Source organism: Propithecus coquereli, unplaced genomic scaffold, assembly GCF_000956105.1.
Source record: "Propithecus coquereli isolate 6110/MARCELLA unplaced genomic scaffold, Pcoq_1.0 Scaffold256, whole genome shotgun sequence".
Classification (NCBI taxonomy): domain Eukaryota; kingdom Metazoa; phylum Chordata; class Mammalia; order Primates; family Indriidae; genus Propithecus; species Propithecus coquereli.
In genome coordinates this window covers 3,598,559-3,622,713 of record NW_012148130.1, presented here as the reverse complement: position 1 = coordinate 3,622,713, position 24,155 = coordinate 3,598,559, and positions in this window count along the sequence as shown.

The following is a 24,155-nucleotide window of genomic DNA, read 5'->3' as shown; positions in this document are numbered from 1 at the left end:
AGTCCCCCTTGATTTCTCAATTCTCATTTGGGACGTTTAAAAGCAAATTGGATTCTTAACAAGTGCCCGAAGCAGGAGGAGCACAGCTTGGCTGGACCCGGGATGATTGGCGGGGAGCACGTGCAGACCAGGGGGCAGGGGTGGGAGCCGGGCCTGTGGGCACAGGGCGGGTGGGCTGCTGCGGGTGGGGGTCCGGAGGCCGGAGGTCAGAGCTGAGGGCGTCAAAGGCGGGCATCAGAGCTGCAGGGTTTGCAGACAGCATGCGAGGGAGGGAGGGGGAAGAGGGGAGGAAGACGAGGGTGACTCCCATGCTTCTAGTGCAGGCACCGGAGCACGCAACGGCCTTTAGAAGATGGAGGACGACGCAGAATTTGTGTCAGGAGCCACCTTCCGGGCCTCTAGCACCACATGTCTGGGCCACGTGAGCACGGCCACGTGGGCCTGATGTGGCGCTGGGGGCGCAGAGGTCTCCTCTCCTCTTTCAGAATCTAGGGGTTCTCAGCTCTGCCTTGCCTGGCCTGAGGTCTGGGGGTGCACTTGTTATCCCTGGGGACACCTGCTAACGCAAGCCCAGTGTCCTGTTGGATGCGGTTGGGTGGGAGGGGCTCAGGGCAGAGTGAGACCAGGAGGACCTTTTGGAAGAGCCCATGTTGTTTAAAGAGTCAGCCGAGGTTCAGGAAGACTGCAAGTGTGGGGTGTAGACGGTGAGAAGGAGGGGCCACAGGCATGCACTGGGAGGGGCTAGGAAGGAATCGGGGATGTTGGTTGGGACACAAGCAAATCTCCAGAACAGCCTCCTCCCAACATCCGAGGGGCTGTCCCGAGGGGTCGTACTGGGTTGAACTGGGCAAGAGGAGAAGCTCCCTGGAGACCCTGTGGCACTGTGGAGGGTAGGTGGGTTTGGGTGGAATTGCCGAGGCTGTGAGGGACAGAGCAGGGCTCTTGGAGTCTTGGACTCTCAAGAGTTCTGCATCTGGAATCTAAGGGTCTTTAGTTCTGGGACTCTGAGATTCTCTGCACGTGCCCCCCAACCTGTCTCTGTCTGTGCCTCACCCATGAGGTCAAGTGGGGTCCCAGCGCTCCTGTATCATCAGGGCCCATTTTTAAGTGCGCATTTTTTGCTTTCAGCTTTTTAACACAAGAGCAAATCTTGCCTCTTGATTTTGACGTTCGTGTGCGCCCACATCCAACTCCTTCTCCCGGTGACGCCAGAAGCTACAACTCTCCTGGCCTCCCCCTGCGACTCCCGACTCCCTCCTTGCGAAGCTTGGCCTTGGGGCCACCCTTCCTGAGGACGGAGGGCGAAGGCCACGGTTGTGTTCCTGATGTAAATGGGTCCCTTGTGTTCCTGATGTAAACGATGTGGACGGCACGCGACCTAGAGCAGGGGGCGTGCACCCACAGCTCCACGCGCTGACACCCAACCATCTTGTTCTCTCCCTTTCAAATTCTTGTCTACGGGCATCTAATTTTTTTTTTTTTTAATACAGGCATCTATTTTTTAATGAGCACCCCCTTTCTAAACCTAATTGCCATTTTTCACCATGCACACTGTTTTCCATCCCGCCTTTTCCATTTAATAGTCTGTAATCAACATTTGTCTTTGTTCCTTAATCTTCATAACCTCGCTGGCCGCACTGTGTCCCACTGAGTGAGTCTGGCATCATTTGCAAAACCATCCTGCTGTTGTTATGCATAAATCATCTTTTTTTAATACTATAAATTATGCCACAACTAACGGCTTAGCAAATCCACTTTCCTTCATTCTCATGAATTACTTTCTTACACCCGGAGATTATCATCGCTTCGCTGCGTATCGGTTTCCCCTGCTAGACTGTGAGCCCATAAGGGCAGTGAGCTCGTTGAACTGCTCTTTGTATCTCGGTGCCCGACTCGTTGCAGGCTCTAAATAAATGTCTGTCGGGTAAGTGGAAGGGAGAGAGGAGGACGTGAGTGGGCAGGTGGGTGAGCGCTTGGCTGATGGATGAGAGGGCGGAAGGATGGATAAGTGGATGGGCGAGTGAACGAATGAATCTCCTATGGTTGGGCTTCTTGAATGAAAGGTAGGGATTTCGGTATGATATTGATTCGTTTCAGAAGGCTTACAGCACTTCACGATGTTTAGCAATGTATTAGCATTTAATTAAGGTATCGGTAGTTTATCTCTGTTAAAAAGTGCTTTTGCACCATTTTAACTTGCACTGCTTTGATTACTAATGAAGGTTGAACACTCCCACCTCTGTTTGTTAACAAATTGTACTTATCTTCTGTGAACTGTTTGTCCAAGTCCACGGGTCACGGCTTTCTGAAGAGGCTGGTCAAGGGTGTCCTTGAGATGTAATGAGTCCTTCTGTCAGTGGGGGCATTCAAGGAACCAGACAGTGGCTGGGTAGCAGAGAGGGTAGTTTTAAGGAAATTCAGATAGTGGTGTGGGCTTGGCCTAGATGGCCTTTCAGGCCTATTTGGATTTGCTTATCCCTAGGGAATGGGTGATGAGGACAAGGACACCTTCCTTGTGGCAGAGAGGGGACATGTGAGGTTGCATGTCCTGGGTGTGCTTGTGCACTTATGATTTATAAACTCCACAGCCCTTGTGGGACAGCAACATCTCCTTGAGCCCAAGGCCCAGACACCCTGCCCAGCACCTTGCCTAGTTAGTTGGGGGCCTTGCTGGCTCAGTCGCCCACCCCTGTTCTTCCCCAAGGAAGCCAGATTCCAGCCCCCCACCTCTTAGGGGACTTGGGTTCCCAGTTTCCTATGATGTGTCAGCAGATGTCCCCGAGCCCTGGCCTGCACATACTGCCTCCGTGGTGGTCTTTGGGGTTTAATCAACGAACGGGACATTTTGGATCAGGACTGATGGGAGTTTCTTCAGTTGGGACACTTAAATTCCACCGTTGAGGAGCAGAACAAACCCCATGCTCCTCTTGGGCCTCCCCTCAGCCCTACCCTGAAGCTAGCTGGGCTCCAAGGTCAGTCACAGACGTTCAGGGAGGGCATGTTACTCAAGGTGGGCTCGCCCCTGCTCCCCAGAACCCCGTCCTCTCCGGGCGGAGAGCTGCCCCTTAACTTGGCCCCTCTACTATAGCACTGTGCGCTGTTTGCCTGCGTCAGAGCCCCTCACCCCGCGTTTATCTTGACATCGAAGCTTGGGAGGCCCACGGCGATTTTCACCATGACCTTGGTGCGTCTATCCATCCATGCATCCGGCCTACATTTCTTGACCTGGTGCTTTTGGCCTTTACCTTTCCTGGAAGCAAACCTTTTCCGTTTGGGGCGGGCTGTGAGTGCCATGGGCTGCGATCATGAAGCGAACACCCTTCTTCGTAGCTGCCTCCTCGGGGTCACTGCTCTGAGCACGTCCCAGCTGGATCTCATCTGCCACTGTCACCCCCACGGCTTCCCCCCCACGGTGCTTTCCCATACATCACACACCGCAACTGTGGCCCAGGGGCAGGGCCGGGAGTGGCCGGGGCCGCGCCCTCCCTCCCAGGAGTGGAGACGTCCTTCCCCGGGCCTCCCCGAACCGGCGCATGGTCCTTGCCATGAGCTTTGCCTCCAGCCTCGCGGCTTCCCCCACCCCCCATGGCAGTGGTTGTAACTCATCCATTCATTCCTTCATCCCTTCATTCCTTCACAGCCAACACACATTTTTAAAAATTAGCTAGTGCTATACTAGAGCTGGCTCACAAGGACTCATTTCGACATGCCTTTTGAGGGAAAAGATGAACACGTCGGTCAGGGGGCCGTGTTTTTGTGTCGGTAACAAGGCGAGGTCCTTGACTCCGCTCCAACTTCCAGATCCCAGTTCTGTTGCAAGTGTGATTTCCCCTCCCACTTTGTTCCTTGTAAAACTAGGTTGATTAGTAATCAGCAAACTGTGTTCCCTGGGTGCTCACAAATCAGAGCCCATATCCTCAAAAGGCCGCACGAGAGCCGGGGGGGTCCGAGATGAGCGGCCGATTCCGGCTGCGAACAGGCTTTCAAGTCATTAGAACACTCCGACCTTTCCTGGAGGCGATTTTGGAGCCATTCCTGTCCCTTTCAAGGTTAGTTAATGCCCGCCTCTATTTAGAGAAAATTGGGGGAGATGATTGCTCAGGCGGGTGAAAAGAATCACGTCCCACGCAGGCGTCCACGCAGAACAATGCATCAGCAGACCTGGGTGTCCAAGGCACACCGTGCTTTGCAAACTCTGGGCCCAGCCCCCAGCAGTCCTGCGAGTTCGGGCAGGAGAGAACTTCCTCCAGCTCCTTGCTGCCTGGGTGGGATGAGGCATAGGTCTCGGGGGCTCGACTAGAATTCTGAGTTTTATTCATTGCGTTGGGGAGGAAGTGTAGCAGGCAAAGTCAGGACCCTGGAGCTGGACAAACTTGTGTGGTTTAAATTTACTGTGAGAGCGTGAGTCTGTCTTCTGGGGAGGGCCACGGCACCCACCTCGCAGGGCTGTTGTGAGGACAAATGTAACTGTGATTTCCGACTGTGATTCTGAGAGGGTGCTGTGCGTGTCCCTGGGGGTGCGCCAGGAGAGTCCTCGCGCAGGCAGCTTAGTGGGAAATGATTTTCTTCTAAACACAGAGGGGTGTATGGTGGGGCGGAATGCTAAATCCGTGTGGAAGTTTAAGATTAAATAGGAGTAATTTGGCAGAAACTTTCATGCTAGGGTTTGTGGGACTCTTCGTGCAAGGCCCCTGGACCCCCCGGGGGCATGCATTCACGCCCACTCTGGGAAAGGCTGGAGACGCTGTGGGCAGTGCCTACCTCTGAGCCTGGCTGTGGGCGGCACCCATGTCCATCCCTCTTCAAAAGGTCCCTCTTGGTGGTGTCCTTCCCCCCAAAATATTAGGCACCACCTTCAAAGACACTGCATTGTTCCCTTCCCGTGTCCCCTCCCCAACTGACAACATTTGGGCCCAAAGGCCAGTCTGGGTGCCTAACACAGTGCCCGGCAAGCGGCAGGGACTCGATTTCCATTTTTGTCGAATGGATGGATAGCTAATGACGTTGTAACCAGTTGCAAGCACAGATGTTTATAACCTTTACTAAGAGATTGTATTTTGCTCTTAATTAACCTGTTAACAAGTGTCATACTGTACCTTATGGACTTTTGTATGCCATGTGTTGTTTGAAAACCAGGATTCTCGTTTCGGGTGTCATGTGATTGAACTTTAGCTGTGCGACGAGAGTGTGTGTTTTGTGTTAGAAAGAGCCCAGGCTGTGGAATCTGGCAGACCCAGGGGCCACTGAACTAACTGCACAGTGTTGGGCAAGTCACTTGGCCTCTCTGACCCTCGGTCTCCTTTTCTCTAAGCCGTGGGTCACCAGAAAGCCTACCTCACAGGGCTGTTGTGAGGGCCCAGGGCCGGGTACGCGTTAACAGCGCAGGGCAATGCTGGCTTTCGCTGGGCGTGGCCATATGTTGGGGGTTGTCAAAAGCACCAGTGATGCCTTTATTAGTCCTGAGTGAATAAAGAGTCAGCATTGACCTTACGCCGATTGTATTTCCAGCAGTCAATGGGATGCGGAAGATACAGGCGGAGCCGTCTGCGAGCGTTCGGTGATGTGGGCCCAGGGTAAATATTTGTGTGGCTGACGAGTGATGGCATTTTCCTTCTGCAAAGGTTTCCCTCTCGCCTCCCGCATCTGTCACAGGCGGCTGCTTCTCACCGCGGGCCACTGCTTTGGGTTTGCTGTACCTGTCGGTGCCATGAGGGGTCGGTCCGTCTGTTTGGAGGGGCTTCTTCAAACACTTGCATGTGCCCTGCTGTAGATTGTCTGGGCGGAGCAGTGGGGAGTGGTCCAGACAGGACGAGCAGGGGCTTCTGGGGAGTGTCTTCGGGGTGCTAAAACTGTTCACCCTTTTGCGGAAAGGCCTGTGCTCCTAACTGCCTCACGCCCCTGCCTTTCTTTCCCTGGCTGGAAGGTAAAGAAATTAGTATTCAGCACCCTCCACCAGCTGGCACCAAGCCTGGGGCTCACGCACATGTTTGCCTGCTCCAGCTGGGGTGTGGACCCATCTTAGAGATGAACACCTCGAGGACCAGGGACAGCTGGGTGTCAGAGCAGGACTTAACAGCCCAGCAGCACTCTGGTGGGTGGCGAGGGAGTGGGCTGTGTGTGCAGGGGTGAGTAGGAGTCACGCCCCTCCGGGGCTCCCAGTTAGATGTGGGGATCGGGCAGCATTAGAGAAGATGCTTGGCTGGCAGGAGTCCCAGGGGACATCCTGGCATTTCCTGTCTGGCTGTCTTCCCCACACCACTGAATTCCTCTCTGAGCCTCTTGCAAGTGGGGGAGCAATATTCTGCTTTCACATCCCCGAATTCCATCTGGGGGGGATTTGAGTTGGGTATTCCTTTTGCTTCCCCGACCCCTGCCCCGCAGAAGCCTCCGTGTCCCTCTTGTGGTTTCCGGCTTTCACAGCCTCAGTGGTCAGGCCCTTGGCCCGCCCTTATGGCCTCTCCTCGCTGCAGCCCGAGCTTTGACGGTCCCCTCCCCTCTGCTGAGGGGCCCTCTCAGTGTAGCCTTTGGTGTCCACACCGTGTCCATCCCCTGTCCTTGATAACTTGTTGGGAGCAGAGGGCGAGGCCTTGCCTCGGTACTCCCGAGGGGCCCCGTAGTGGGGACAGGTGTGTAGGGACCTCCTCCCAGGGCATGTTGAGTCTGTGTTTAGGTGTCTGCTCCCGGGTGGATCTTGGGCTCCTAGCAGGCCAGGCCTGTGTATGACCCAGGGATGGGGGACTCTCTCAGGTGCCTAGTGTCCCCCTGAGGTGGGCGGGGCTGGGTCCCCACCTCTTGCAGGCGGGCGAGAAAGCAGGGGTTCCAGGAGGCATCGGCTGACCTGCACTTGAAGCCCCCACTTTGAGGCCTCTGCTGCTCTGACCCTTTACTGTCCTGCTTCCTGCACTAGTAGGCGCCTAATAGATGCTCACTGACTGAGGAGGGCAGGCTTCAATGGGTGTGAAGAGCCGAATGCATTATTTGGCTGATGCACGTGTGTTTCTTTAGGAGGAAAGGGTGTGCTTTCTTGGCAGACCCTGTGGAGGAAACTCTCGGGGGTCTCTGCCTGTGCCGAGGCCTCAGCCCAGGGGAAATGGGCAGCCTCTAGAGGGTCCCTCCTGGTGGAAACACAATTTTGGAAATAGGTATATCTAGAGTAAGACTTCCCCTGGGCTAAAATGTCCTCGCTGGTGTTGCAGCCCAGGTGATTTTGATAATTCGGCATTTGGCAATTTCCAGATGGAGGGACGTCCTGGCCATGCCCATACCCTCCCTTCTGAGCCCTGGGCTCAGGGCTCAGAAGCCTCTGCCCTGGGGGAAGGGAGGTTGTTCCGCCTGAAAGGCCTTTGTGCCCACCACTGGTGACAATCAGCATTGCCTTGTGAGGCACACGCAAAGTTTAGGGGTGCAGCCTTGGGCGTCCAGCGGAACGAGGTTGAGGACTTGGGGGTATCGACCCCAGACCTTGATTCCTTTTATCTGCCCCTGCCCCCCAAAGAATGGTGCACGGGCACAAGGCCAGGGGTGCGGCCCGGAGGTCTGGCCCATGTGGGTTCTGGTCCTGGCATTCTCTAGCCTTCGCAGGCTTGGTGGCTGCGGGCAGGTCACTGGAACTGCCCTGAGCCTGGCTTCTCCCGCCTGTAGAGATGGGCGTGGTTAATGGCAGCTTCTGCCGGAGGTTGGGTGGCTGCGAGCTCTGGAATGTCTGCACTCCTGGAAATCAAGGTCTGGGTTCGAGGCCTCCCCAGCCCCTCACTGATTGTGTGGACTGGTCGAGTTTGCTCACCTGAAACCTGGAAATTGTCGCACCTACCTGGCATGGTTATCGTGGGATTCAATGAGATTGTTTATGTGAAAATAAATGCTAAGTTACCCGGCGTGCAGGTGTCCTCCCCCCTGCCGTCCTGGTGGGCTCTTGTGGGTCTGCTGCAGCGCCTGCCGCCTGTGGGCGCTGGTCACAGTGCCCTGTGCTCCCTGTCTGTGCAGGTCCAAGGACTCGTGCGCAGAGTGAAGGGCATGGGGGGTGGGCACATGGCCCGCTCTAGGGAGGCAGGGATGAGGGAAGGGCTTGCTTTTTTAAACACAGAGGTTCTATAGGTCCCGAGGGTAGTGGATTGAGGCAGAAGTAGGAGGGTCAGGGAGAATGTTTAGAACCCCCCAGAGGAGGATGAGGCTGATTTTAAGAAAAACACCCAAGTTTAATATTCGTAATGGGTTTGGCAGAAGAGCTGGGCATGGTGTTTAGAAAGGCCAGGAGTTCTAGATTCTGGGTCAGTGAGGTGAGAAAAACCAGGGGTTGCCAGCTGCAGGAGGGTGTCAGGCCTAGATATGATTCTGGAAGTCTCTGCAGGTGGGAGAATTGGGGGTAAGGTATGGGGCACCAGTGGTCCAGGGGCACCAGGTAGGTGACAGGAGCCGGGGCTGGCCCTCCCCTTGCCCTCCAGGGCTGACCAGAGCCAGGGCTTCTTCCCATGTTGTCCAGGTCTCCTAAGCAAAGAGGACTTTGCCCCCCTCCCTCTCGGGCCTGTCTGCATGTGAACTCTTGTCAGCCGGCGGGACCAGGAGCAGGTGACCTTCATCTGCAACTGTGTCTCTCTCAGCCTCCGCAGCCACGGGGATACCCTGCACGTGTTCCCACGGGACAGGCCGGACCCAAAGACTCTGCACCTGGGGCCTCCCCTTGAGTAGAGCCCCACCTCTGACTGATGGACTTCGCTGGCCTGGGCCTCAGACACCCCTCAAGAACCCTGAGACTTGGGGGAGCTGCTGAGCCTTCATTGTTTGCATCTGCGAAATGGGCGCGGACACCTACCTCACAGGGCTGTTGTGAGGGGCTTGTGATGTGGTTCAAAAGCACAGGGCATGGCACACCCCATTGTGCTCTCAATAAATGTGTTTCCTGTCTTAACTAAAACAGTGATGGATGTGCTACTAATATGAGGAGGGGTGAATGTTGGGTGTCCTGTCTTGCTGGGCTCCCCTTACTTCTGGCAATGTGATGGGGGAGGGGCAGGGGAGCTGCTCAGACCCCCAAAATCCACCTGCAACCCGACGGGCTCTCGAGGGCCAGGGGGCCCTGAAGCAAAGCTGCTTGTGGGCATCCTGAGATTGAGGGTGTGCTCGGATGAGCTAACCCCGGCCCGGTCCCCCTTCTTCCAGTGGTCTTCGGATGCCAGGTCTTTCCAGAAAGGAATGTAGAGGAGGCGGGAGGAAGTCTGGCTTTGGAGGCTGGGCCCCAGAGGGGACACTCCAACTCCTCTTCCTCCTCCTCCTGACACACACCCAGGGCCATGTCAGGGGCCTGGCTGAGCAGTGCTCGTGCTCGAACTGATGTTGAGTGGATGGCCGAGGTGGTTCCGCCTGGCTGGGAGCCAGGGGCCCACTCTCATTCCTCAAAATGGTTCCTGTGCAGGCCCCGACGTGGGCCGCGAAGGCAGAGCCTCAGACTCAGGCCTGCCCGGCGGCGGGCGTGCTGGCCGAGCTTGGGGAGGTGAGCCGTGCACCCCTGCCAGAGAAGGTCTGGCTGTCTGTGCGCAGCATTCGGCTGGAGCCGAGTGAGGGCAGCAAGGGCACAAGAGGAGCTGGCCCTGGGTCTGGATGGATCCTGCAGTCTGCACACCTGGCTTTGCAGGAACAGATGACGTAGACACCGAGGCAAGAGGCTGCTAGTGCCACCACTGCCACCACTGCCACCACTGCCACCACTGCCAACACCGCTGCTACCATCACCACCACATCCATGGCTGCCACTGTCACCTCCTCCCTCTTCTCCTTCTTCCTTCTCCTCCTCCTCCTTCCTGCTTCCTTCTCTTCTGCCTTCTCCTCCTCCCTCCCTTTCTCCTTTCTTCTCCTTCCCCTCCTCTTCCTCTTCCCCCTTCTTCTTCCCTCCCCTCCTCCCTCCTCTTCCTCTTCCCTCTTTGTCTTCTCCTTCTCCTTCCTTCTCCTCCTTCTGCTCCTCCTCTTCCTTCCTGTCACAGGGAGATGCCTCAAGAGAACTTCAGGCAAGTCCAGCTGTAAGTGCCCTGGCCCCTTTGCTGAGAGAAAGAACCACCTTGGGGACCGCAGCCATGACTCAGCCAGGAAGACCTGACCCCAGCCCTGATGGAGGTGGCAACATGGATGGTGCTGAGTGACTGTCCAGGTAGCACTGAGAAGAGGAGGAGATGGCCTCTAGAGTGTGCCCCACTTAGATGAGTCCAGACTCCATGCACAGCCAAGAGAGGGCTGAGAGTCCAGGGAGAGTCTTGCATGTGGTGAGCAGAGTGCCAGCCTCAGGTGTGAAGCTCAGGCATCCAGAATGAACCACTCCTCCATTTTGATGTTCCAGAGCTGGGATCCATCTCCAGCCTCCAGTGAATCTCAGTTGCCCAGAAAAAGGGACCTCCTTGATGTTCTGGAACTGGGACCTGAGCTTCAGCCTCTCACGAGGCTTAGACATCCAGAATGAGGGACTCACTTGAAGTTTCAAAGCTTGGACTCCAGCTCCAACCTCTGATAAACCTTGGGCCTCCAGAATGAGCCATTCCTCCCTTTTGACGTTCTAGAGCTGGGACCTAGCTCCAGCTTCTAATAAAGCTCAGATGCCCAGAAAGAGGGACCTTCGTGATGTTCCAGAACTGGGACCCAGCTCCAGCATCTGGTGAAGCTCAGATGTTCAGAAAGAGGGACTTCCTTGATGTTCTAGAGCCTGGACTCCAGCTCCAACCTCCAGTGAGGCTCAGATGTCCAGAAAGAGGGACTTCCTTGATGTTCTGGAGCCAGGACTCCAGATTCAGCCTTCGATGAAGCTCTGATGTCCAGAAAGAGGGACCTCCTTGATGTTCTAGGGCCTGGACTTCAGCTCTAACCTCTGATGAAGCTCAGATGTTCAGAAAGAGGGACTTCCTTGATGTTCTAGAGCCAGACCCAGCTCCAGCCTCTGATGCAGCTCAGATGTCCACAAAGAGGGACTGCCTTGATGTTCTAGAGCCTGGATTCCAGCTCCAACTTCCACTGGGGCTCAGATGTTCAGAAAGAGGGACCTCCTTGATGTTCTAGAAGCTGGACTCCAGATTCAGCCTTCAATGAAGCTCAGATGTCCAGAAAGAGGGACATCCTTGATGTTCTAGAGCCTGGACTTCAGCTCTAACCTCTGATGAAGCTCAGATGTTCAGAAAGAGGGACTTCCTTGATGTTTTAGAGCCAAGACTCCAGATTCGGCCTTTGATGAAGCTCAGATGTCCAGAAAGAGGGACCTCCTTGATGTTCTAGAGCCTGGACTTCAGCTCTAACCTCTGATGAAGCTCAGATGTTCAGAAAGAGGGACTTCCTTGATGTTCTAGAGCCAGGACCCAGCTCCAGCCTCTGATGCAGCTCAGATGTCCACCAAGAGAGACTTCCTTGATGTTCCAGAGCCAGGACCCAGCTCCAGCCTTTGATGAAGCTCAGGTGTCCAGAAAGAGGGACCTCCTTGATGTTTTAGAGCCTGGACTCCAGCTCCAACCTCTGACAAAGCTCTCATGTCCAGAACTGATGAGAAAGTCTCAAGGTCGTGGGCTTGCCTGGGCAGGGCTGGATGTGGCCCAGGTTTGACCTGAGACTGGAGAGAACAGACAATGCTCTGCTGTCCACCTGTGGTCCTGCAGCATTTCTCACTAGCACCACTAGCGTGAAAGATGGGTTCAAATTGCATAACGAGAGATGTGGAGAGGGGACTCCAGGTAGGAGGGAGAGTATTAGGAAGAACATGCCAGCAGAAATTATGTATTGTGCATGGGGCGTCTTCTATGAAGCATGCCCAAGAGTATGTAGCGCTACAGTGAAGCGCTGTTTTATGCCTTTTAGTTATGCTGGACTCATGGCTGGCTGCACACCAGTCTTGACCCATGGGGCTGCCAAATTGGCAGGACCCTGGAATGTAACCCAAGCTAGTTTGTGCGGCTTAGCTCCTCTCCCAGTGGAAGGTGCTAACCGCCTACTCGCCAGCCCGGAGTGAAGCTGCGACCTTGGAGCTGGTCAGATCTGGTTGCCTCCTTCTGGCAATGGATGTTCATCAAGGTTAGGACTGGGACAGGGCCAGGCCATCGTGGTGGGCGTGAAGGCAGCATCAAAGGCAAAGGAAGCCCCCAAATACATAGGGTTGTGTATGCTAATGTCCCAGATGGAGCTGTGTTTGGGACTAGAGCTCTGCCCTGAACACCCTGATGGTACCGCTTGTCCTCCAGGAACTCAGTTGACACCGCATCATCCACTAAGCTGGAGAGAGAATGACAGTGAAAGAAATAAGGCCCAAAATATTGACTTGCTCAGAAACGATAAGCATGTCATGGGTAGATAGAATCAAAGTGATGAAAAATGTAGACTTTGGGAGGAGAGAGTGCTGATTGTTATTTCTGGATGTGTGAACTCTGAAATCTTCAGATTGAGGGGTTCTGATCTCTGAAATATCCAGATTGGGGGGTAATTTCCTCTGAAATCTCCAGATGCCAGAGAATCCAGTCTCATCAGTTATGCCACTCAGATACAGCTACACTAATATGTCCCAGAAAATGACTTATTTTATTCAGCTGAAGTCTGGAGGAAAAGGGAGCAGCTAGCAAGAATTCTTGAAAAACACACCCTAACGATGCCAACATCATTTTGGTGATATTTCCTAGAAATTCGTTAGAATTTGAAGCTGTGCACACAAGAACTTCTTTTATGAGTAACTGGAACTCGAGACCTGGTTTGGAATGAAGGAGAAATGTCGTCTTAGAGGACTGCCCCGCCCCAGCCCCACCCTCATTTGGCCAAGTTATTTTAGATTTCCAAGAACAAGCGATTATTAGAATCACTCATTGCCGATTTCCTAGAAGTCCCCACAACAGATTCTGAAGCCAAAGGCAAAACGGGTGAGCTCAGCTTGGGAGGCTTGTGAAGAGAATGTGAAACCTGCTCCATAAACTCATCGGCCTCAGGGAGCAAGACGCAGAAGTGGATCCGCAGTAGGGGAAACGAGGGCAGGATGGACGGTCTAGATCAGCCGGCAGAGCCCCCGACCTAGGATAGGGTGGAGATCCCTGGGCAGCCCCTCCCCATCTGGAAGCTCAGGCTGCGTGTGGCTCTGACGCTCCCTCAGAGCCTCCCATTTTCCATCCTCCTGTTGTCCTTCTCCAGCAGGCGTGGAGTCACCTCTCTGTCCTGCTCACCTGGCCTCCGTGGGCCACAGGCGGTAGGCGCCGGGTGGCTAGCCTGGTGTGTGGGGAGCTTCCTGAGTGGCTCCACTGGGCACGATGGATCGATGGTGGGGAAGTGGGCGATGATGACCAAGGGAGAGGAAATCACGGCCTTCCTTCTCAGGAGGGGCTGAGCGAGGCCTCACGTTTCCCTGACACTCCCAGCTCAGCTTGCAGAAGAATCAGGGAGTGGAGATGCCCCGGGCTGCAATTTTCCATCAGATGACTGTAATTTTCCCCGTGAATCCTGCCAGCGGCTGCCATTGTGGAGCTGGGGCTGCAGGAGACAGGGCAGGTGTGCACTCTGAAAGCTTTTCCTCCCGCTCCCGCGAAACGGAGGGCCGTTCTCATATGCCCGCCAGCCGGTAGGAGGTGACGCTTATAATCGTGACCCCTACTTCTCAGAAGATACTTCGGACTCTGCCTGCCTCCGCACCCAAGGATCTCGTAGAGCATTTTATGTGACTGAGATGGAATTCCAGCCCAGGCCTCGAGGCCGGTAGGAAAGGCAGTGTGGACAGCAGCAGATGCCCTCTGCAGAGGCCAGGCTTATGGACGCCCGGGGTGGGGGGAGGTGGGTCAGGAAGACAGGATGGGCAGGGCAGTGGAGGGCAGGACAGTGACCAGTTGGCCTGGAGAGTCGGGCAAATTCAAGCCAGATGTTATGCAATTCACTAGCAAAGAAGGGGGAGTCCCCATCCCCACCCTTTGGGGAAATGGATTAAGCTATTTTATGGCTGTGGCTTCCCAGACGGCCCACAGCTGCCTTCCTGTAGCCCAGGGGCCTCTCTGGGCAGAGCCCCTTGGACGACGAATTGCCCTGGCGGGTGGGTTCTTAGTGTCAGCTTAGTTCAGCTCACCAGGCATTCATTGAGCACCTATGGTGTGCTGGAACACTGGGGTGACGCTGTCGTGGGGTAGACGGGCAGCAGGGCAGGTGCACGGAGTAGAGTGCAGGCTGCACTCTGCAGGGGTGCATGGGGCCCTTGCCTTTCAAGCGGAGGAGAACCAATGGCTGGGCTTGCCAAGGGGGGCGGGGTGGGAGCTGGCAGGGTATTTTGGAGCATTACCTATATACCTGCACTTTACAAAGCACTTTATCTGTGTGCTTGGTGTTGGCTGATGGTGGAAGGAGTGAATGGAGGTGCCTGTCTGTGGTCTGGGTGCTGGTTAGTACCCCTGAGTCAGAGGTGTAGACTCCAGGCTCAAGACAGGGACAAAGGCCATTCTGGGGATTCTCAAGTGTCGATGGAGGGACTGGGATTCCCTTTCCTGAGATGCCATGGCTGGGGCCCTCTGTCCCTAGGGATCAGGGGCAACCCTGCTGGGAGGGAAGGCCCCTGGTACACCCCAGACCTGACCTCCTGGAGGCTGGGGTTAACTACCTAGGCTGGGACTTGCCCCCCTTCACTTAGAATTGACTGTGACCCCCAAGTGGCCAGGCCTTAGCCAAAAGCCCCCAACACACCTCTGTGCTCATGCCACCTGCAAAAGTGCTGTTACCAGAGGGTTTCTGCAACTTGGGACCACTGGTTGGGGGATTAGTGCCCCCTTTATTTACCCCAGCTCCTGCACAGCCCCAGCACTAGGCAGGGCGCCCACCTTGTATGGGGCGAACAGGCTCCCGTGCCCACTTGCCCCAGATTAGGTTCAGGTATGTGTGTTGGCTCCTGTTCAGGGAGGGCTGAGCACGCGGGGGCCCCTGGCCGGGGGCGTAGATGTGTGCCTTTGAGTGCCTAGTCATGGGTGCATGTGCCTGCCTGTGTGTGCGCCTGCATGGGCGTGCCTGCGTGTGCCTGCATGCGTGTGGTTGTGTGTACCAATGTGTGCATGTGTGTTCAGGTCTGTGTGTGTGAGAGAGACATAGATGGTGTGCAGTGACTGGCAGTGAGAAACAGAATGTGTCTGTCCCTAACCCCAGATGTCCTGAGTGCAGATCCATATCCACTTCTCCCTGCCAGTCCCACTTCAAGGAGTCACCCATCCCCCTGCCCCCCCCCCCCCGTAGCTTTGCCCGCTAGCTCAGCTGTGCTGGCAGAAGAGTGGGAGTCTTAGCCCCGATTCCAAACCCTTCACCGTCCCACCTCGCCTCCCCCATTGCCTCTTCTCAGCAAAGCAGCTGCAGTCAGACCTGGGCTGCTGCCAAGGTGGGCGTGCCTCGCCTCCGTGAGCTGCTGGCACCCCTCACCAGCTCTGCCCAGCCAGCTTCTCCCTCCTGTGTCCTAGAGTGCACCCCACCCCCACAGCCCACCCCGACTCCTACCCTCTTGCCTGGGGTTCTGACCTGCCTCCCCCAGCCCCCCGCAAGCTTCCAAGGCAGCTCCCAAGATAAGAATGGGTCAAGCGGGGTGCAGGCTGTATCCTGTGCCCAGGCTCCCCAGCCTCCCTAGATGCTGCCTAGGGTATCTGGTGCCCCGTGGTGCTGGCTGGGGAGCCTCAGGACCAGATGGGGCCTCCCAGACCTCGGCTGCTACACCACGCCCTTGACCGGGCCTCCGACCTGGACGACGGCTGTGCCCACTATGCACCCTGCCAGGATGCTGCACCACCCACCCAGCCTCCAGGTCAGTTCCCGCCACACCCCACGGCACCTCACCCCCCACCCTCCGTCATCCAGGTGATGCATCTACCTGAGATTGCAATTCCAGAGGTGAAATGTTTGTCTTTGCAACGCGTATGTACACGTTGATTTGCATTGAGGAGTGCCAAAAATGATATTGGGCTCTTTTTGAAAAAGTCTATTCTGCCTGATTGGTTTGCCAGTGAAGTTTAGAGTGGACAAATCAAATGAGCTTATTCTGTGATTCTGAGGTCTTGATAAATACTCAAGAGAGAGCGCATTCATCACATATGTATCATAGGACACACTGGAGGCTACATCACTGCAACTCTTTAAACTTCATATGGAAGTTTTGCTGTCAATTTAAAAATGGGTAGAGTGAGGTGGAGATACGTGGCTTTCCAAAATTCCTTTATGGGGTCTGCAAGCAAAAATGTTTGCCGACCCCTGCTCTAGGGTAGCCACTGCCCTTCACTGGCAAGGTTCTCAGGCTCAGTAATTGTTCTCCCAGCATCACACACGGCCGATTTTCTGTCAATGCTAGCGAGAGCTGGGGGCGGGGTGGGAAGAGGGTGGGGGTGTCCAGCTGAATGCTGGGCCGGACTGTAGAGGCTCCTGCTTCATGTCTTACCTTGACCTTCGGAGGTTTCTGGGCCCAGCTCCTGGGCCCTGGCTTCCTCTTCCTCCTGTTCATCTTTGGGGGATCCATCTCATGCATGTCTGTACCATGGACTCCATCACCACGGCTCCTCTCACCTCCATCTGGCCTCTCGTCCTGGGCACAGCATCTCATCTCTGGTCCTCCATCACCCGCCTCACCTCCATCATCCACGCTTCGAGGCTCATTCTGGCCTCCAGGGCTTTGTACATGGTAGGCTTTCATTCATTCGTTTGCACATTCGGTGAAGGTCTACTGTGTGCCAGGCCCTGTGCCAGGCATCGTGTAGATGGACATTGCCCTTGGGAAAGCACACCTCAGGGAGACGTATGCACACCAGTGGATGCAGGAGAGCCTAGGCTAGGGCTGCCTGGGGACGTGGGTGCAGGTGCCAGGGAGCTGAGCCTAGGAGCAGGGGTGGGTGCAGGGGTGGGGTGGAGCTGCTGGCTTAGCTGAGGTCAACAATGGCACTGGGGGGGGGTGTTGAGGGTCCTTGATTGCTCCCAGGGTCCTCACTCCTAGGTCCTTGGCAAGATTCCTGTCCCTCCAGGGGCCTTGCCCCCTTGGACTCTGCACCCAGGTTTCCTGGCTGGCCTCCTAGCTGTCCACCTTTTTGGGTGTCACTGGGCTGTTAACAGTGTACTTTTGTGCTCTAAAATGTTGATCATGGATGGGAATTTTTTTGCCTGTTGATTTTAATGTCTTTTTTGGCCAAGTGTTGATTGTCAAGTATCTGTTTTGGAAGTTTCAAGGTCTTGGAGAGCCGGAGTCTGGGACTCTTGGGTGTCTGTGAAGATCCGGTGGACGTTGTGGGGGGAAGGGATGTGGGTTCAGATGTCTCAGGGTCACTTCCCTTTAGGATTGGAGTGTACTCAGTATTAGAGGACCTTGGTGGCCTTCAAAAGATGTTCCAAGTTTGCTAAGGAAATGCTACTTTGGGTGGATGAATGTCTGTAAACTGTTACTATTGTTTAGTTGCATGCTTTATTTCATTCTGAATCAGAGTTGGGAGGCATATGGATATACCTTGGGGTCTACTGGGGCGTGGTGGACCCCTGGGTCTCCCACCTTCAACCAGGACACCCAAAATTTCCCCCTTATATGTTCATTAAAGTGAAAGCTGTTCCTAAGCTCATGTGTCCCCTTGAGCCCCTCCTACTCTCCTGTGTCATACTGAGCCTCTCCCCGTCCTGTGTCACACTGAGCCCCTCCTCCTCTTGCATCACAATGAGTCCCTTCCCCTCCTGTGTCACACCAAGCCCCTCCTGCTCTTGTGTCACATTGAGCCTCTCCCTTTCCTGTGTCAAATGGAACCCCTCTCCCTCCTGTGTCCCACTGAGCACCTCCCCCTCCTGCATCACATTGAGCCCCTCCTCCTCTTGCATCACACTAAGCCCCTCCTCCTCCTGTGTCACACCGAGCCCCTCCTCCTCCTGTGTCACACCGAGCCCCTCCTCCTCCTGTGTCACACTGAGCCCTTCCCCTCCTGTGTCACACTGAGACCTTCCTCTCCTGTGTCACACTTTGTCTCTTCCCCTCCTGTATCACACTGGGCCCTTCCCCTTCTCTGTCACACTAAGTCCCTTCTCTTATGTGTCACACTGAGCCCCTCCCCCTCCCATGTGTCACACTGAGCCCCTCCACACACATGTGTTACATGGAATGCTTCCCTCATCCAGGGGACATACAGAGTGTCTCTCCACTTTGTCACACTGAGCTCCTCATCCTCTCCAACGTCATATGTGGCCCCTCTTTCCCCAAGAGGCCCTAATGTGTCAAAAAGAACCACTCCCCTTACCCATCTATCACCCTGAGCCCCTCCTCACCTATGTGTCACTTAGTGCCCCTTCTACCCATGTGTCACACTGAGTCCCCTGAATGTGTCACATGCAGCCCTCTCCCCACCCATGTAAAACTGAGCCCCAGCCATGTGTCACCCCAAGCCCCCTCTCTTGTGTTACTCCAAGTCCCACTCCTCCCATTTGTCCCATAGAGACCCTCCCCCCACCCAAGAGTTACGTGGAGCCCCTTTCCGCCTTATGTGACGTGGAGCCCCTCCCCACGCGCGTGCCACCCTGAGCCCACGCGTTGTAAACACCGAGCCCCTCTCGTGTTACACCGAGCCCTTTCTCCACTCATGCGTCATGCCTGGCCCCCATTCCAGTGTCACACTGTGTCTTTCCTCCACACCTATGTCACACAGATCCTCTCTCCCCTTCCACGTGCCATACTGAGCTCCTCCCCCACTCATGTGTCTCATGGAGCCCCTCCCTCCTCCCATGTGTCACACTGTACCACACCCTCTCCACTCACAATTCATATTGACCCATCCCTAACCCAGTGTCACATGGAGACCCCATGTTTCACATCCAGCCCCTCATCATGTGTCACACTGAGCCCCTTCTCTTTGTTCGTGTCACATGAAGCACATCCTTCTACCCATGTGTCATATCAAGCTACTCCCCAGCTCATGTGTGACACTGGATCCCACTCATTTGTCACACAGAGCCCCTCCTGTACTCATGGGTCACATGGAGCCCTCCCCTCGTGTCCCTGAGCCCCTCCTCCACTTGTGTGTCACTCTGAGCCCCTTTTCCATCCTTGTACCCTCCCCCCTCCCACCTCTGCTTCTCCTTAAGGCCTAATGCCGTACCCAGGAGGACTCCCTCCATCTGGTTTTCCAGGGAATTTTATATTATGAAGTCGTCATTCACAAATATTGCCAGGCTGTGCATCTGTGTGAACGCATGTTGGTGGTGTGGATGGCTGGGGAGTGTAAGCAGGGCTGGCAGAGGGGCAAAGGCAATGTGTTGCTTGAGAAAGATGTGCAAGAACAAGGGAAAGTCTTTTTTTTTTTTGCACAATTTTATTGAGATATAACCCACATACACACAATCTATCCATTAAAGTGCACAATTCAACAGTTTTTAGTTTATTCACAGATATGTTCAGCCGTCACTACAGTCAATTTTAGAACATTGTCATCACCCCCAAAGAAACCCCATGGCCTTTAGCTATTGCCCTCATCCTACATGCTCCCCCTAACCCTAAGCAACCAAAAATTGACTTTCTGTCTCTGGGAAACTCTTTAAGTTCCTGCAGGACTCCATGAGTCCTCACTAGGCTCCCGGAGGTGCCTGCAGCGGTGGCACTGCTTGGGCTGGCTGTCCCTTGCTGTCGCTGCTCTAACCAGCTGGCATCCCACCTGCCATTCAGGCGCTTGCACTATGCTTCCGGGAGGAGGGTCACGGCCCATAGTCAGTAGTTGGGGGGTGGGAACGGCTTCATACAGGAGTTGATTGCACAGTTATTCAGCTCCTATATGATGCCTTTCTTCATCCCCTTCAACCACGCGCAGCCTCCGGACCCTCCTCTACATCCTTGGCTGCGTGGGGACGTGTCCTCATGCTTGCTGCTGTCCCACCAGCCTCTTCCTGGCATGCTCTGTGGGCTCTTCTCTCTCTCTCTTCCACAGCTCTCCGAGTTCCTGGAGGGGAGGGTCTGGGGCTGGGCCATCTCTGAGGCCCTGTCTTTGGCGGGGAAGGCTACGCCCCTGGTGGGACACTCCCTGGTGCTGGGCCCAGGGTCACCCTCTGCCTCGGCAGCCAAGGACAGCCAGGCCAGAGTTGTCGTCCAGCCCACCCTGGGGCTTCTCCCACTGAGGGGCTGGGGCTATGCTCCCACAAAGAGCCCTCCGAGGGGACCTGGCTCACAGGCCGGACTTGCAGACGTGGAGAGATGGTGCTCTTTGTTCCAGGAAAGAGGGGGCAGGGCTTGGACAGAGGAGGGCTGACCCTTCCCAGTGTCCCAGGAGGAGGGTCTCCTTGAGGGGTCTCTGCCTCTATCCAGGACATTTTCATGACCAGGAGGCTGAGGCCCCTCACAGGCGGCTTCTTACTCTCTCCTTAAGCATTTCCCATCTTCCCAAAGATTTCTAACTTTGGGTTCCTCTGGAAGCTTGCAGCAGGCACCCCTGTTCTTCCCCTGTGCCAGTCCTGCCTAGGCTTGGTGCCCGAGGGCACTAGAACAGCAACACGAGCAGCTGGCATAGAGGTGGCCCCTGGGCCATGGACCTCTGTCTTTTGCACCCCATACTAACTCGGGTCCCGTGCATGGCATGGCAGAGGTGACCTGCACCAAACCCTTTTGACACTGGCATGATTAACCGCATTAATAAGCCATGACAGCCAGCCCGGGCACATGCATCAGGGTGGCAGGGCCAGGGGGAGGCCTTGCCGGTAGCATGAAACCATCAGAGAGGACAGAAGGGAGACTGTCTCCCCTGCCCTTCCCACGCCCTCCTCCTTCCTCACCGCTGCTCCCTCAAGCCCCCTCCCTCTCCCTGCCTTTCCTTCGTGCACCTTTCATGGTGTCAGGGTGGACATGCTCATCTTTGTTGAGCTCGGGAGGTGGACGGGGTCTGGATGAAGGTCACTGTTTGGGTCTGGGATCGCCTCTGATGGGTTTGGGGTGTGACGAGAGTGCCAGCTGGCCCAGCAGAGGGGCTCTGGGCAGGTGGGTGTGGTTTGAGGGTGAAGGTGATGGTTTCTGCCTGTTGTTTTTCTCTTTCTCACTTTGGGAGCAGACTGTGGCCACCCAGGTAGGCAGAGAGGGGACCTCATGCCTCTTCTCTGGCCACATTGTTAGGAGCTAGCAAAGCTCTTAGCACAGGGGCCTCTGTCAGGGCCCCATAATCGGACCTCGGCCACTGCAGGAGGGCTGAGCAAATCTGGACCTGAGTGGTGAGTAGCCCCTGCTGCCTGGGGAGTGTGCGCCATTGCATGTTCCAGAAACAGGCCCAGTGTGTGCCAGGCCTGGAGACTGGAGTGCTGGGTGTCTTGTAGGGGTGGGAGGGAGGAGCGGTGGTGAGGCAGGTTGACAGGCAGGCCTCACCTGGCCAGAACTCAGGGTTCTCCTTCGGAGCTCGCTGGCTACCAATGACCTGGGCGTGGGGAAGTGGGAAGTGAGCATCTGGTCGCGGCCTGTGTGCTGGGAGGGTCCAGGCTGGGCAGCCCGTTGTTCAGAGCAACCAGATACTTATCTTGAGTTTTCACCTTTTCTTGTGGTGGCCATGATGTCATACTCAGCATGTCATTTATTGCTAACCTTAACCTTTTTTTTCTTTTTTCCCCAGGAGAATAAAGGTTTGTATTGTGTTTTTGAAACTCTTTGTCAGTAATTCCCCTCTGGGCCAGGGGGCTGGCCTCTTTCTCTGTAAATGGGACTAAAGCCCTTCTGTCTGGATTGGAGTGGGAGATGCAATGAGGTGAGGACACCGTTGTCTGCTGCTGCAGGAAGCAGGGGCCACTACTGTGCTGGCAGCCCCACTGGTGTGTGTGTGTGCGTGCGTGTGTGTCCGAATGCACGTGTGTGTCTGAATGCATGTTGTGTGCGTGTGTGTGTGTATGTGCACTGGGGACAAACGGGCTCACCTTAGTGTGCGTCCGGATCCCCACTGCAGGGTAGGCTGTTCGGTGGCAAATTCCGTTTGGCCTTAGCCCGTGAGCTCGTCCCATTTGCTCCTTCGCCTTCCATGGCTCAGGGGGAAAGGGTGGCAGTCCTTGGAAGTCCTGGGCTACAGGGACACGGGGCCATTTGTCCATCCCACTTCCACCCAGAGGGAGTCCCTACCAAACAGGGACAGCGATTTGCCCTTGAAGTCCTGCCTTTGGGCCCCCAAGGGCGGCCCCCAGGTCACCTTGCCAGGGCCCCCCCCAACACAACCCAGGCTCCATCCCAGGGTTGCCCATTTCAGGGGGCTTGGGAGCCCCAGGAAGGATGTCATCTGGGAACAGAGGGGATTTTAGGGACCAAGGGCCACTGGAGATTGTGTCTTGTTGTTCTGGAAACTCCCCATTTGATGATGGGAAGATGGACAGCCATGACCTTGGGTCACCCAGCCACACCCAGTTCACTAAGGGGGACACTGGAGTTCTTGCAGTGGTGGCCCTGGCCTTGAACCCAGCACCCTTTCTTGGGGCTGCTCTCAGAGTCAGAGTACTGGGTGGACAGACAGACAGACATGGAGGCGTGAGTGGGGTAGCCCTGGATGAGAGGGCGAAGACCACCAGGGAGGGGCCTCAGTCCTGGTTCGGTTCCCGACTCCTCTGCAGCCCTTTCTGGGCCTTAACTTCCCAAGTTTATCCTGAATAGGTGACATAGGAAGTCCGCAGATGGGCAGTGGAGGATGGGGACTCTGGGCGGGCTGTGCCCAGCACTTTCTTTGTAACTCACAGCAGCCTTGATGGGTTTGAGTGACAGATGAGGAAACTAAGGCTGGGAGGGGTCTTCCTGCAGCCAGTTGGTAGGGTGGGGCCATCTGTAACTTCCTTAAGAGACAGGGAGAAGCCAGAGGTGAGGCCAAGCCCCTGCCTGCGAACCTGGGATCCTGACCATGATCTCTCGGTGCAGACAGCAGGGGTAGATCCTCAGACAGCCGGTGGTGGGCAACAGTCAGGCGCCCCTGGACTGTGAGGCATCATGAGCCTGGTTTGGGACTGGGGAGGGCGTGGAGGGCACATGGCCTTGGGCTCCTGGGGGGTGTGGCTCTGGGCGGGGATCCCTGTCTGTGTCCAGTGGTCCCAGTGCTCGCAGGGTGGGGAGCGGGAGTGGTCAGGCTGTCCGAGCGCGGCCCTCCTGCCTTCCACATGGAAGGTGAGATACGGGCCACCTGGGAGGGGTGGGCTTGTGAGGGAGATGGGGTCTCTCCAGTCCAGGGTAGTCAGGCCCTGGCAGAGCCCCTGACCTTTGAACCTGAGATCTGCTGGGTGGTCTCATGGTGTTGCCTTCAGGGGCAGATTCCCAGGCAGGGCAGAAAGGGCAGGCCTAGGGTCCCTGGTACGTGAGGGCCATGTGCACCGAGGCTCGGTATGACCCCTCTCCCAGCTGAGGTTCAAGGTCACGGCCAGAGCTGTCTACACTCTGCCTCTTTGCAGAGTTCCCGTGTGTGGAGGGGCATTGGGCGAGTGTGCCCCGGGAGGGCAGAGGCCGCTCCAGGATGGGCGTGAGCCGTGGCCAGGCAGAGGGGTCAGTGTGTGCTGACTGTGGAGGGCCTGAACCCAGAGCGAGCGGGGCCACCTCCCCTGCTTCCCTGACTCCCATGGGCCCCGGGCCCTCCTGCCTCCTCGGGACAGCCATTTTGCCACTTTTAGGACAGTATGACCCTCTGAAGTGGGGCCCCGGCCTTTTCCACTGGGGGTGGGATAGGGACTGCTAGAGGCCAGGGCTTGCAGACCCTCCAGACGAGGGACACAGACCACACCTGTGCACCCCTCATTTCTCAGGTGACAAGAAGGCCCAGGCCAGAGGCGGGATTTGGATTTCTGGGCTCCCTTTTCTGGAACCCTCAGGAAGAGGAAGCTCCCAGTCCGCTCCTCCTGCCTCATGTACCCATGTGCACCTGCACCCCTTTTGAGCAGAAAGAAGGGCCAGAGTCCTGAAGGGGACCCCTCCAAGAAGGAGGGCGAGAGGCCTGCTGCCTGTGTACCCTCCCCCACGATTCCCGCCCACCCCACACGCCCCTCCCCCACCTTGTCCCTCCCTCCTGCCCCCACCCTGCCTGTTCCCACCCCTGTCCACCCAGCCCCACGTTTTAGAACAAACCGCAAAGTCAGATAATCTTTTATTTTGCTTTATTTTGGGGTGGAAAAAGGTTAGGGGTTGAGAAAGTCCTTGGGGAGGGGAAGGGTCTCCTCCCTGTGCAAAGCGGTGGTCTGGTCGGAGCCCTCTCGGTGGCTGGCACAGTCAG